The sequence below is a fragment of the Aulonocara sp. 'chitande type north' Nkhata Bay genome, linkage group LG14 (assembly GCF_057382095.1).
Source record: "Aulonocara sp. 'chitande type north' Nkhata Bay isolate Kocher_YH1m ecotype deep benthic linkage group LG14, A_spYH_male_GT1.1, whole genome shotgun sequence".
Classification (NCBI taxonomy): domain Eukaryota; kingdom Metazoa; phylum Chordata; class Actinopteri; order Cichliformes; family Cichlidae; genus Aulonocara; species Aulonocara sp. 'chitande type north' Nkhata Bay.
This window is the reverse complement of record NC_141357.1, coordinates 3,339,743-3,352,241: the sequence shown is the minus strand read 5'-3', so window position 1 is coordinate 3,352,241 and position 12,499 is coordinate 3,339,743. Positions and strand designations below refer to the sequence as shown.

General features: G+C 45.9%; 1 pseudogene; it reads right to left on the bottom strand.

Annotated features, from left to right (window-relative positions):
- Nucleotides 1-7,800: 7,800 nt before the first annotated feature.
- Nucleotides 7,801-11,011, bottom strand: LOC147313883 (uncharacterized; annotated as a pseudogene).
- Between the last annotated feature and the right edge of the window lie 1,488 nt (nucleotides 11,012-12,499).

Below are 12,499 nucleotides of genomic sequence, written 5' to 3'. Positions count from 1 at the left end.
GATTTCCATTGAAAAGCAATAAACCTCTCCAACACCAAATATGCATTTTAATGCTCAAGTGAGCTTCAGCTACAGTGTGATTTCTCAGTCCCGATCTCATACCCTGTTATCAGTTAGTATGAACCTGTATCTACATCACATTTATTTTATTTATTTTTTATTTTAATCTGCTATAATGTGAAATTTGTCTATCATAAAGGTTGTCTAGTAAAACTTCAGATTTAACCTTTTTATATTAGTGGAAAATTAAAAAAAGAAATCAGGTAAAGTCCCCAGGCCTAACACTGTTTACCTAGCTAACTTTGGTGGGTGAGAAAACTTTCTAATGTTAGCAAGCTAAGATGTTCTCTAATCCATTCAGCTGTTGGGAATCATATTGTTACTTATTAGTGCAACCTTTTGACCATAAAATTAGTAACATGAACAGAACACATACAAGAGGATCACCATTTATATGACATAATTTACTCAGTCACAGGAAGCTGTTGCGTAACATCATCAATAAAACTCATGAGCCTGTCCTTGTCAGCATAGAACAGTAGACACTGTTGCAAGTTATTGCCAGTGCAATAGATGTGAGAACACACAATTCAATTCCTGGATTCGTCCATAATGTTAGACTTATGAATTTGTATGAGGGGAAATACAGTGTTATCTCCATCAGCTGCGTATGGCAGAGAAAATTAGCTTATTTTGAAAAACACTAAACTGCTGTGGAAGCTACTCTATATTTGTTAAGTTATAACTAAAGAACCTGGAACATCTGGAAGAACAGAAAAACTTTTATTGTAATTTTATTTTAATGGAGCGGGACAGAACAGTAACTAATATCAAGAAGAAAATGATGACTTAGTACTTGGTGGAGAAACACTTGCTGGCAAATACAGTGGTAAGATGTTTCTTGCAGTGGTAGGTTTGCACACATCTCAGGAGAAATTCTGGACAACTTCTCGTTACAGAAACTCTCTAAACTCTTTAGGTTTCTTGACTGCCTCTTGTCATGCCAAAATTTCAGCTACCTCCACAGACTTTCTACAGGACTGAGGTCTGGAGACTGACTGGTCACTCCATGACCTTAATGTGTTTCTTCCTTAGCCACTCCTTTCTTGCCTTGTGGTTTGTTTTTTGGTCATTTTCATGCTGAAAGACCCATCCATGACCCATCTTTCTTTCCTGTACCCAGAAAAACAGCTTGAAAGTCTGTTTCTACCATTCTGCTTGACTGTGGAGGTGGTGTTTTTAGGTCATACTCAGCATTGCTATTCCTTCAATTGAATTTTATTTATAGAGCGCCAAATCACAACGACAGTCACTTCAAGACGCTTAACATGCCGGCTTGAGTTGATGCCAAAGAGCTTGATTTTGGTTTGAGCTGACTACAGCACTTTCTCCCAAGCCTTCTCTGAAACATTTAGATGTTCACTGGAAACGTCAGTCAAGAAACTGATTCTTTAGACAGGTGTGCTTTATACACATATCAAGTTGGTATCAGGCATACCTGTTTTTGACTGACTGATTGTTTTCATGGGCACGCATCCAATCTGTGGGAGCCAGACTTTTGGCTGGGTTGGCTTGCTGAGATTTGGCAGGGGATCAAATGCTTATTTCACTCAGTGGTATGCAAATCAATTTATAATTCTTATGTAACGGGGTTTTGTTTGTTTGTTTGCTTTTTGTTTTGGTTTCTGTGTGGTGGGGGTTATTCTGTCTTTTTTAACTTAAAATAAGCTACTATTAAAAAAAATCATCAGTAGCCAATAAGCTCATATACGTCACTGCCTCAGTAATCCTAGAAGCAATTAGGTATAAGATCAAGGATTCATGTAGAGAAGCCCTCCCATGGAGGTGGAACCATCATGGACAACCAAGACCCTGCAAAGGATGTACCATTTAGAGGTTGAGGAAGTGGCAGACATCAAGAAGTCTATTGGCTAGAAGAGTTTAATGATCCAAAGGTGCATGAGGCTGCCACAGATGAAAAGACTGCACATCTTTTCAGACTGTGCCCCAAAGACTACCACCACGTAATAGCAGGAAGTAAAATATAAGCTTTGACCGTGTACTCTGGAAGGAACAAACAAGTAGCTGGGATATTGTACAGGAACATCTGTACAGGAACATCTGTGCTGCATATGGACTAGAATCCCCACTTCCTGATGAGTGACACCACTGAAGGTGGTTGAGAACAACAGGACTAAGGTCTATAGACAACCAGCTGCTGGCCAGCCAAGGAGGCTCAGTGGTGGCTGACAAGGAGTAGAAGATAAAATAGAGAAGTACCAAAAGCTCAAGGAGCAACAGGGGCAGATGTTGAAGGTAAAGTCCAAAATGATCCCAGTGGTAATAGGAACATTAACCCTGAAACTAGAAAAGTTCCCCCAGCAAATTCCAAGTTCAGTGTCAAAGGTCTCTGTCAGAAGAGTGCAGTCCTAGGAGCAGCTGAGATCCTGCACAGAACCCTCATAATTGAAAAAGCTGCATACATATACAATATGTGCATACATATACATATAGAATATGTACAGAGAAAAACCCAACAATCATATGACCCCCTATGAGCAAGCACTTTGGCGACAGTGGGAAGGAAAAACTCCCTTTTAACAGGAAGAAACCTCCGGCAGAACCAGGCTCAGGGAGGGGCGGGGCCATCTGCTGTGATTGGTTGGGGTGAGAGAAGGAAGACAGGATAAAGACATGCTGTGGAAGAGAGACAGAGGTTAATAACAGATATGATTCAATGCAGAGAGGTCTATTAACACACAGAGAGTGAAGAAGAAACACCCAATGCATCATGGGAATCCCCCAGCAGCCAACACCTATTGCAGCATAACTAAGGGTCACCTGGTCCAGCCCTAACTATATGCTTCAGCAAAAAGGAAAGTTTGAGGTCTAATCTTGAAAATAGAGATAGTGTCTGTCTCCCAAATCCAAACTGGAAGCTGGTTCCACAGAAGAGGGGCCTGGAAACTGAAGGCTCTGCCTCCCATTCTACTTTTAAATACTCTAGGAACAACAAGTAGGCCTGCAGAGCGAGAGCGAAGTGCTCTAATAGGGTGATATGGTACTACAAGGTCATTAAGATAAGATGGGGCCTGATTATTTAAGACCTTGTATGTGAGGAGCAGGATTTTGGATTCTGGATTTAACAGGAAGCCAATGAAGGGAAGCCAATACAGGAGAAATCTGCTCTCTCTTTCTAGTCCCTGTCAGGACTCTTGCTGCAGCATCATCATCATCATCATACATGTATTTCCATGTATGTTTGTAGATGTTTCAGCAAATCACTGCAACCATCTATCAAATTTCTTCTGTTTATCCAAATGAAAGTTCAAGGCTGAATCAAGACTTTTGCACAGTACTGTATGGCAGGTATTTGACAGACACTTAAGATGAGTTCATTTGTGGGATCACTGCCAATCACTGCAGTGGCTCATCCCCTTAAAAAGACATGTAATACTGGCTTAATATTTACTGCCCATCTCTATTCTGTACTATTGTACACCAAATATGTATTGTACTTAGTATATTACATTGTATTTTACCTATGCAACATTGTTTCTAGCAATGAACTATGTTCTTAACTTCCATTAAATTCCAGTCTGACGTTTATCCATACTGTCTGTATTTTACAGAACTGCAGAGTGGGAAAAACAGACTAATATATTAGCAGTGCATTGTCTTTAACCTCAGAAAAACTGGCTTGAATATTTCCGGGGAATAATTCCAATTAAAACTGGTCTGTGCAGTGCAGCCAAGCAGCTCTGTTATTCAATTGCATTAGAATGAACGATGCAGCGGCATGCAACGATGCAGTTAACAGGAATTAAAACCATAGGCAAGATGACGGATTACATGAGAACCGAGGTGTGTGTGTGTGTGTGTGTGTGTGTGTGTGTGTGCGCGTGTGTGCGTGTGTGTGTGCATCCATGAACACGTTCTTTCTCTTGTTTGCTGTTTTGTCAAAGTTGTATATACTGAATATTGAAACGCGTGTACTTGAATATTAAATCAAAATGCTTGAACACTGAAACATGATTTTAGGTCTATGTTGTGGCATGATTTCAGTGTACTTGTCAGTATTTGCCAGCTGTAGTTATTGCATGATGTATGGCTCTGTTCTTGATGTATGCATGACAGTTGGCAGTCATTAATCATAGTTAGAAGATAGGACATGGTGTAGGGTCCATTTTCTCACTTGCGGTGAGTCTCATATAAGTTAATGTGTGTTCTTGAGGTCCGAGGCACTGCAGGAGTGAACTGTACAAATACATTTCATATCATTCAACTGTACAAGAATATGAAGTTTGCAATCACATAGACAATCTCGCAAATGCTGTTTTGGCACTTCTTTGAACAAACACTCTGTGTGCATCTGTGTTAAATTCACTGCAGGACAACTTTACTTTTCCTTTCCAAACTTCCCTTTGTTGTTCTGCTCAGCATCATGTTTCTTGTAGATGTGTGGGTGTGACAGTCAGAATCAGACTCAGCAAGTGTGTCTGCACAGGTAAAACACCATTGTTGTGACACACCCACCTTCACAGAGTCGACTAACCATGCATTTAATTAGAAACAAAAGCTGGAAATAATTAATTAGACAGCAGTTTTTTTTACCCTTGCCAGAGTTCATAATGGAGCAGATAGGCTGCAGAAATCTTACAGAAAATAATTCACTAAACATTAAAAGGGAAGAAAGGCCTAAAAACAAATGGTTGAACAGTGTTGAGTGTTGAAGAGTGCTTGGAAATAGTATACATTGATACAACAGATCATCTTGTCATTATGTATGCAAAAGATACAAACTACTGAAAAATGGATAATTCAGTGTACAGTGTACCTTTACCAGATACTATACGGTGGGACAGTTGGCTGTTGGAGTCCGTTACTTTAGCAGTTTGAATGTGAGACTGCTTCACCATAACTTTTGTTTACATTCGACCAGCGTTAGAGGCATAGCTGGTACATGTGACTCAATGGATTATAAGTTATAGCAAATTCACCTTTTTCATCTTATTTTGATGTTTGTGAACATGAAGGTTTATGATTCCAGGAAGCTGAGGGTGCTGCAGTTCCATTCACACTCTGATGATTGCTAAAATGTCCATTTGTTTGTTTGTTTATTTGTTTGTTTTACATTAAAGACTACACTCTTGGAATCTATTTGTATCTTTCCAGTAACTTTTTCAGACTTAGTGCCATAATTTTTGTGCATACGCCAACAAAATCTCCATAAACATTTAAAGCCAAGAATCAGCGTTTTATCCGAGGGGAGACTGTGCTATTCAGTAAGCTGTGGAGGTTTGTCCAGTGCCGCATGTCAGTGGGGGGATCTGCGGGTTTCTCTGTGAATTTCACATGCCCGTGGCAGCGTGCTTGGTGCTTGCTCAGATTTGAAGTTTAATTTTCCACTGTAGAAAGAAGTTTTCTTCTGTGAGAAGAAAGAGAGTGTACAGTGGATGCTAATGTTTGTGTCACTTTTTATGGAATCAAACTCAAAGTAATGTCCGTACTTCCAAGCTTTAAATGCTGCATGGTCATACTCTGTCCTGCACTCTATTATCCATTGTTGATCAACACACCTCTGTTATCACAGACATCACACACGCTTACGTCATTGTCATGAGACACTCTCACAAACAAACAAGCATCTGCAAGCGCACTTACAGGAAAATCACAGTAATCTAATTACTTTTTTGCAATAGTAATCCCTTACTTTACTCATTACTTGAAAAAAGTAATCAGATTACTGCACGTTACTGCCTATCTCAAAATTTGGTACGTGTTCTAGCACATACATGTGATTCATGGTTGATGTTGCTCATATCACAGTCGGATCTCACCGCTATTCTTGCATCTTCAGAGATGTTCCAACTCTATTGTTCCTCCTTACTCAGCTCTCTATAATTGCCTATCTCTCCCACTTTTAGTATGTTAGCCCAAAGGGTCATATGTTTGCTTAGTTATTAAATTTCACCCTCAAAGTGAAATGTTATTAATAGGAAATAGTTATTTCATGTAATGTTATATCTTTTCAAAAATTTATTTCTATTGCTATAATCTTCAAAAGAACAAAGAATGCAGTGGGTGACCCTGTTACACCACAATCAGTGTAGGTCTTGAGTTGTTTCGTTCATTCTAACCTGTTGCCTTTCTGTCATATCATACTGCAAATTTCAAAGTGAGATCAGGGGACAATCTGACATAAGTTCATTTCAGTAACAAGATAAGGACAAACAAAGAGGGTTCAAGAGAAACGACACACTTACACTCCAATTAGTGATTTTAAAGCCCTGTGCTAGACCAAATGCCGAAAACAGAGCTCTTCCTTAATGAGTAATTGAACCATAGTATCCAATGGGCCTCTTCCGTCACTGTCATGTTCAATGAGTGCCTAAGTTACATTTAAATTGCCCTCCAGATCCACAGACATTGATAAAGGGTTTCTGCGAGGTAAAAAGCATGCTGGCTAATTCCTTCAGGCTGGGCTGAGGCAGACCAGTTGCTGTCCATCACTTCCTTGTTATTTGCATTGGCCCCAATCAGTTCAGAGTGGTGATCAATGCAGAGTCAAAGTGAGCTTTCTTCTTGCATTAGATACTGCATTCCATCACACTGTGTGTTAGAGCAATATTTTAAAGCGAAATAGCTGTTAGTAAAAAGGGGGAAAGCTATATAAAGATGTCACCAACAAGAAAGCTGATGTATCATAGTACTAAGAAACCTGTGTTTTCAGAAAAGGACACAGCTTTGACATAAGGGTTACCTTGTGTTCAGGCAGACATAGCATTAGCATAATCTACTGAGGATGCATCAATCAGAACTGAAGTATTGGTCTGATACTGACCAGAAACACAGGAATACATATCTGGGAGAAAAGAATATCATGATTGACAAATTTGTGCGATAATGTACAGCTATGTGTAAAAGAAACTTTTGACAGGACTCTGTGCAGTCCTGTGAAAAAAGTAAACAAACCCGTGATTTAATAGTTTGTAGAATCAGGTTTTCCCGCAATAACGCGATACAATAATTTTTAGGATGGCTACACCTTTATCAGCATTTCACATTATTGTAGAGGAATACTGACCCATTCTTCTTCTCCTGTTCAGTTCAATGAGATGTGCAGCCATTAACAGTTAACATCCATCTTAAGGCTACGCCATAGCATTTAATGTTTAAACAGCTTGATTCTTTCTTGAGAATGACCTAATTTCAACCAAAATTTAGCTTTTGAAAAAAATGCTTTAGTCTTTAGTCGAGAATAGACGGGTATAAAAAGGACTTCATGGTTTATTCAGTGGCTGCAAAACAAGCCCAAATCCTCACCTCTCACCAATGTGCTTAACAGTTGGTACGGTAAATATTGCACCAATGTGCAGTGTTTGGGTTTCTCCGAATATACATTATGCACATCTCCACTTTGGTCTTGATTGCTTAACTAAACTTGGAAAACGATTTTTTGTTTGGGACTCTGGGGCCACGACCAAAACGGAGGCCCCAGAGTCCCAAACAAACGTTCACAAAAAAAAAAGAAACTCACAGGGGAGCAGAGTCCAAAACACAGTTCAGGTGGCCGGCCAGGGGCCCGATAATACAGGAGGCCAGGATGGGACAGTTCAGGAGGCCGGCCACGAAGAAGGCCGTGGAGGCGCACAAAAGGTTCAGGAGGCCGGCCGTGCGGAGGGCAATGGCGGCCACTCAGGCAAAGAGGGTCCGGGGGCCGGCCGTGCGGAAGGCAACGGCGGCCGCTCAGGCAATGGCGGTCCGGGGGCCGGCCGTGCGGAAGGCAATGGCGGCCAGTCAGGCGACGGCGCCCGGCCAGTAGCCCAGCCAGCGGTCCAGAAAACGGCCGTTTAGCTCCACACCCAAACGAGGCTGGGCCAGGCGAGGCTGAGGGCACGGAAGCCGGGACCGCAGCAGGCGGAGATGATGATGCAGACACGAAGGCTGGACCAGACGATGATGCAGACACGAAGGCTGGACCAGACGAGGATGCAGACACGAAGGCTGGACCAGACGAGGATGCAGACACGAAGGCTGGACCAGGCGAGGCTGATGAGGACGCTGAAGCTGAAGCTGGACCAGGCGAGGCTGATGAGGATGCTGAAGCTGGACCAGGCGATGCTGATGAAGACGCTGAAGCGGAGGCTGGACCAGGTGCAGTGGGTGAAGATGAGGATGCTGTGGCCGAGGATGCGGGCACGAAGGCTGGACCAGACGAGAATGCAGACACGAAGGCTGGACCAGGCGATGCTGAAGCAGAAGCTGAAGCTGGACCAGACGAGGCTGAAGCTGGAGATGAAACCGGGCCAGGCGTGGATGAAGCTGAAGATGAAACCGGGCCAGGCGTGGATGAAACCGGGCCAGGCGTGGATGAAACCGGGCCAGGCGAGGATGAAGCCGGACCAGGCGATGAAGAAGCTGTAGCTGAAGCCGGGCCGGGCGAGGACGAAGCTGTAGCTGAAGCTGGGCCAGGCGAAGCTGACGCTGTAGCTGAAGCTGGGCCAGGTGAGGATGAAGCTGGACCAGAATCAGGCGTGGATGAAACCGGGCCAGGCGTGGATGAAACCGGGCCAGGCGTGGATGAAGCCGGACCAGGCGATGAAGAAGCTGTAGCTGAAGCCGGGCCGGGCGAGGACGAAGCTGGACCAGAATCAGGCGTGGATGAAACCGGGCCAGGCGTGGATGAAGCCGGGCCAGGCGATGATGAAGCTGTAGCTGAAGCTGGGCCAGGCGAAGCTGACGCTGTAGCTGAAGCTGGGCCAGGTGAGGATGAAGCTGGACCAGAATCAGGCGTGGATGAAACCGGGCCAGGCGTGGATGAAACCGGGCCAGGCGTGGATGAAGCCGGGCCAGGCGATGATGAAGCTGTAGCTGAAGCTGGGCCAGGCGAAGCTGACGCTGTAGCTGAAGCTGGGCCAGGTGAGGATGAAGCTGGACCAGAATCAGGCAAGGCTGAAGCCGAGGATGAAACCGGGCCAGGCGTGGATGAAGCCGGGCCAGGCGATGATGAAGCTGTAGCTGAAGCTGGGCCAGGCGACGCTGACGCTGTAGCTGAAGCTGGGCCAGGTGAGGATGAAGCTGGACCAGAATCAGGCGTGGATGAAACCGGGCCAGGCGTGGATGAAACCGGGCCAGGCGTGGATGAAGCCGGGCCAGGCGATGATGAAGCTGTAGCTGAAGCTGGGCCAGGCGAAGCTGACGCTGTAGCTGAAGCTGGGCCAGGTGAGGATGAAGCTGGACCAGAATCAGGCAAGGCTGAAGCCGAGGATGAAGCCGGACCAGGCGTGGATGAAACCGGGCCAGGCGAGGATGAAGCCGGACCAGGCGATTATGAAGCTGTAGCCGAAGCTGGGCCAGAAGAAGCTGACGCTGAAGCTGGGCCAGGTGAGGATGAAGCTGGACCAGACGAGGCTGAGGCTGAGGCTGAGGCTGAAGCTGAAGCTGGGCCAGGTGAGGATGAAGCTTCAGGCTGAGGCGTGGCAGTAGCAGGTGGTAGCGCTGCAGGTGATGGTACTGCAGGAGGCGGCGCTGCAGCCACAGGTGGAGAAGCAGCCACAGGTGGAGAAGCAGCCACAGGTGGCCGGACGGGATCCTCGGGCCCCCCAGCCGACGTGGCAGTCAGTGTGGCATGAGGCTGGACGGGCTCCTCGGGCCCCCCAGCTAGCGAATTAGGAGGCTGGACGGGCTCCTCGGGCCCCCCAGCAGGCGAAGCAGGAGGCTGGACGGGCTCCTCGGGCCCCCCAGCTAGCGAAGCAGGAGGCTGGACGGGCTCCTCGGGCCCCCCAGCAGGCGAAACAGGAGGCTGGACGGGCTCCTCGGGCCCCCCAGCGAAAACAGCCGCAGAACCAGTGGGCACCGGGGCCCCCGGCACACATGAAACAAAACCAGTAGGCACGTGGGCCTCTGGCACACATGAAACAAAACCAGTAGGCACGTGGGCCTCTGGCACATATGAAACAAAACCAGTAGGCACGTGGGCCTCTGGCACATATGAAACAAAACCAGTAGGCACGTGGGCCTCTGGCACACATGAAACAAAACCAGTAGGCACGTGGGCCTCTGGCACATATGAAACAAAACCAGTAGGCACGTGGGCCTCTGGCACATATGAAACAAAACCAGTAGGCACGTGGGCCTCCGGCACACATAAGGAGGGCTGCAGCTGCGCAGAGCACTGACCCTGCTCAGGCAGTGACAGCCCGGTGCAGTTCACAGCTGGCATCTTGGCCTCCAGGGGTCCAGAGTAAGCCGAGGGCAGTAACCCAGCCTCTGGGGAAGCCCCGGAGTGAGCAATAGTCTCTATTGTTGCCAGCTTTTGAGGAACAGGTCCGTTGTAAAACAGTTCATCTCCCTGCTTAGAAACAGCGGTGGAAAAATAGTGTGAATGTTGTGACTCAGCCATTAACTGAACTATGGGTTGTAGCGATGCTAGCGGTGGTGGTGGCTGAGTGGCTAACTGGAGCGGCGGCAGAACAGGTAATTGTGTCCGTAGGAAGGCTAACGGTTGAGCTGCAGACCTGAAAGCTTGTGGCTGGACACAGAACTGAGCTGGAGAATGGCGATACAGTCCTGGCTCGGAGGGAGCGGCAGAGACAGAGTCTGTCGGTTTTCCAGAGGGTTTGTACACGCCCACTTGCGAAGGATCTGTTACCACGAAGGTAGGTAAGCGACCCGTACAGTCTCCCATCCCGCTCTGAATAGCCCCAGAAAACAAAGTCCCGGAATCTGGGGAAGCCAATGCATCCCGCTCACTCACCGCCTCGGGCTGCTCGAAAGTAAATGCAGACGGGGGGTGAAGTCCAAGGTCCAAAAGAAGAAACTCCTGCTCCCACGAACAAAGCGAGCCCAGAAGCCATGGGAGACCGGTCACCAGACGCTGTAGCCGCCTCTCTATAGCGCGCTGGGACGTGCCACCCGGGTTTTCCAGCCACAGGTCGATGAGCTCCTGTGTGGCATCGATGAGAGTCTCTCGTAGCTCCCTGGACGGATTAAGCGCTGCTGGGTCCATCTTGTGGTCGCGTCGTACTGTCACGGTCCGGGGCAGCGGCCGTGTGAAGAGTGGAAAGGAGGACTCAGATGCAGCACTTACTCAGATGTGAAGGTGATTTATTGACAATACTGAACATAAAGTGGAGATGGCAAACAGAACTAAGGATGAACTAAACTGGGAGAAACTACACAAAGGGAGTGGCAAACCTGAACATGAAGGGAGAACAGCAGGGAGAGCACGCAGGGGATTCACGGAGAAATGCAGAGTACGCAGGGTAACACAGAGGATGAACACAGACGACGCGACGAGGAGCAGAGGAAATCACACACTATAAGTACACAAAGAGACACTGGGAAATCACACACAGGTGGGGGAAACAGCTGGACCTGATTAACCTGACGAGACAGGGGAACACTAACACCAGGGACCAACAGAGGGAGCACAAACCCAGAACCCAGTATCTAAAATCCCAAAACACAACCCATCCCAAAACAGCCCATGAATAATAAAGAGAATAATAACAATAAGGGACACAAACACAAAGTCACTCAGTCATGGCCGCAGGACTATGACAGATTGCATTTATTAAGGAAAATAGCTATGTCCGTTTATTGTAAATTGTGAAAAAACTAACTATGACTAACTACATTCATCTGAAAAGCTGAGCTCCATTCCTCTATAGCCAGTACTCAGTCCTGACTACTGCTACATCTGTTATTAATTACTCAAATATTAAAACAAATTCTTTGTCTAATACTCAAATTTGTTTGATGAGCTGTACCATTCAACTGTGAGAAATATATAAAAAGTGAATAAATCAGGAAGTGGGCAAATACTTTGTCACAGCACTGTAAATGTACGTATATTCATAGGACAAACATATCCTGGGAAGTCTTGATTGATTAGTAATTCATGAGTCTGGTAAATTGAAAAATGCTGTGGTGGGGGAAGGTTTGGGAAAAATATCCTTTTGGGAAAGAATAATCCAGTTAAAACACAATTGGAGCTTTTTTGAGTCATAGCAGCTTTGCACAGTAGAGTTTGTGGGAAAGGAAATTAAGCTTTCAATTAAATAAACAGCATTCCTGCTAAAAAATGAGGACATTTCTAATTTGTGTCATGTGCTGCCCAGCAAAGGTCTTTTGTATTTGTGCAAGCCACCATAAAAACAGAGCACTATGGGTAGCACATTCACAGTCTATTTACAGTCTGGGTTGTCCCTTCTACTTGCAGAGAGCTCTGTTGTCAGTGGGTGGCAGTATACAAAAATGGGATACAGACAGTCTGTGTTGTGTTGCTGTTGGTCTGTTACTCGGCCATGGAGAAGAGTGAAGTTATAAGATCCAAAGAGCTAAAGTGAAAGCAAGTGTCAAACACAATGGAAAGTGCCCATTGCAGCCACTGTCTGTGGTTTCCATACTGTGCTTTTTTAACTTTAAAGGGTTTTGTCTCAGTTCTCGTGCTGTTGTTCCCTTCCTTATTCCAGCCCACTTGTCAACCAGTCAG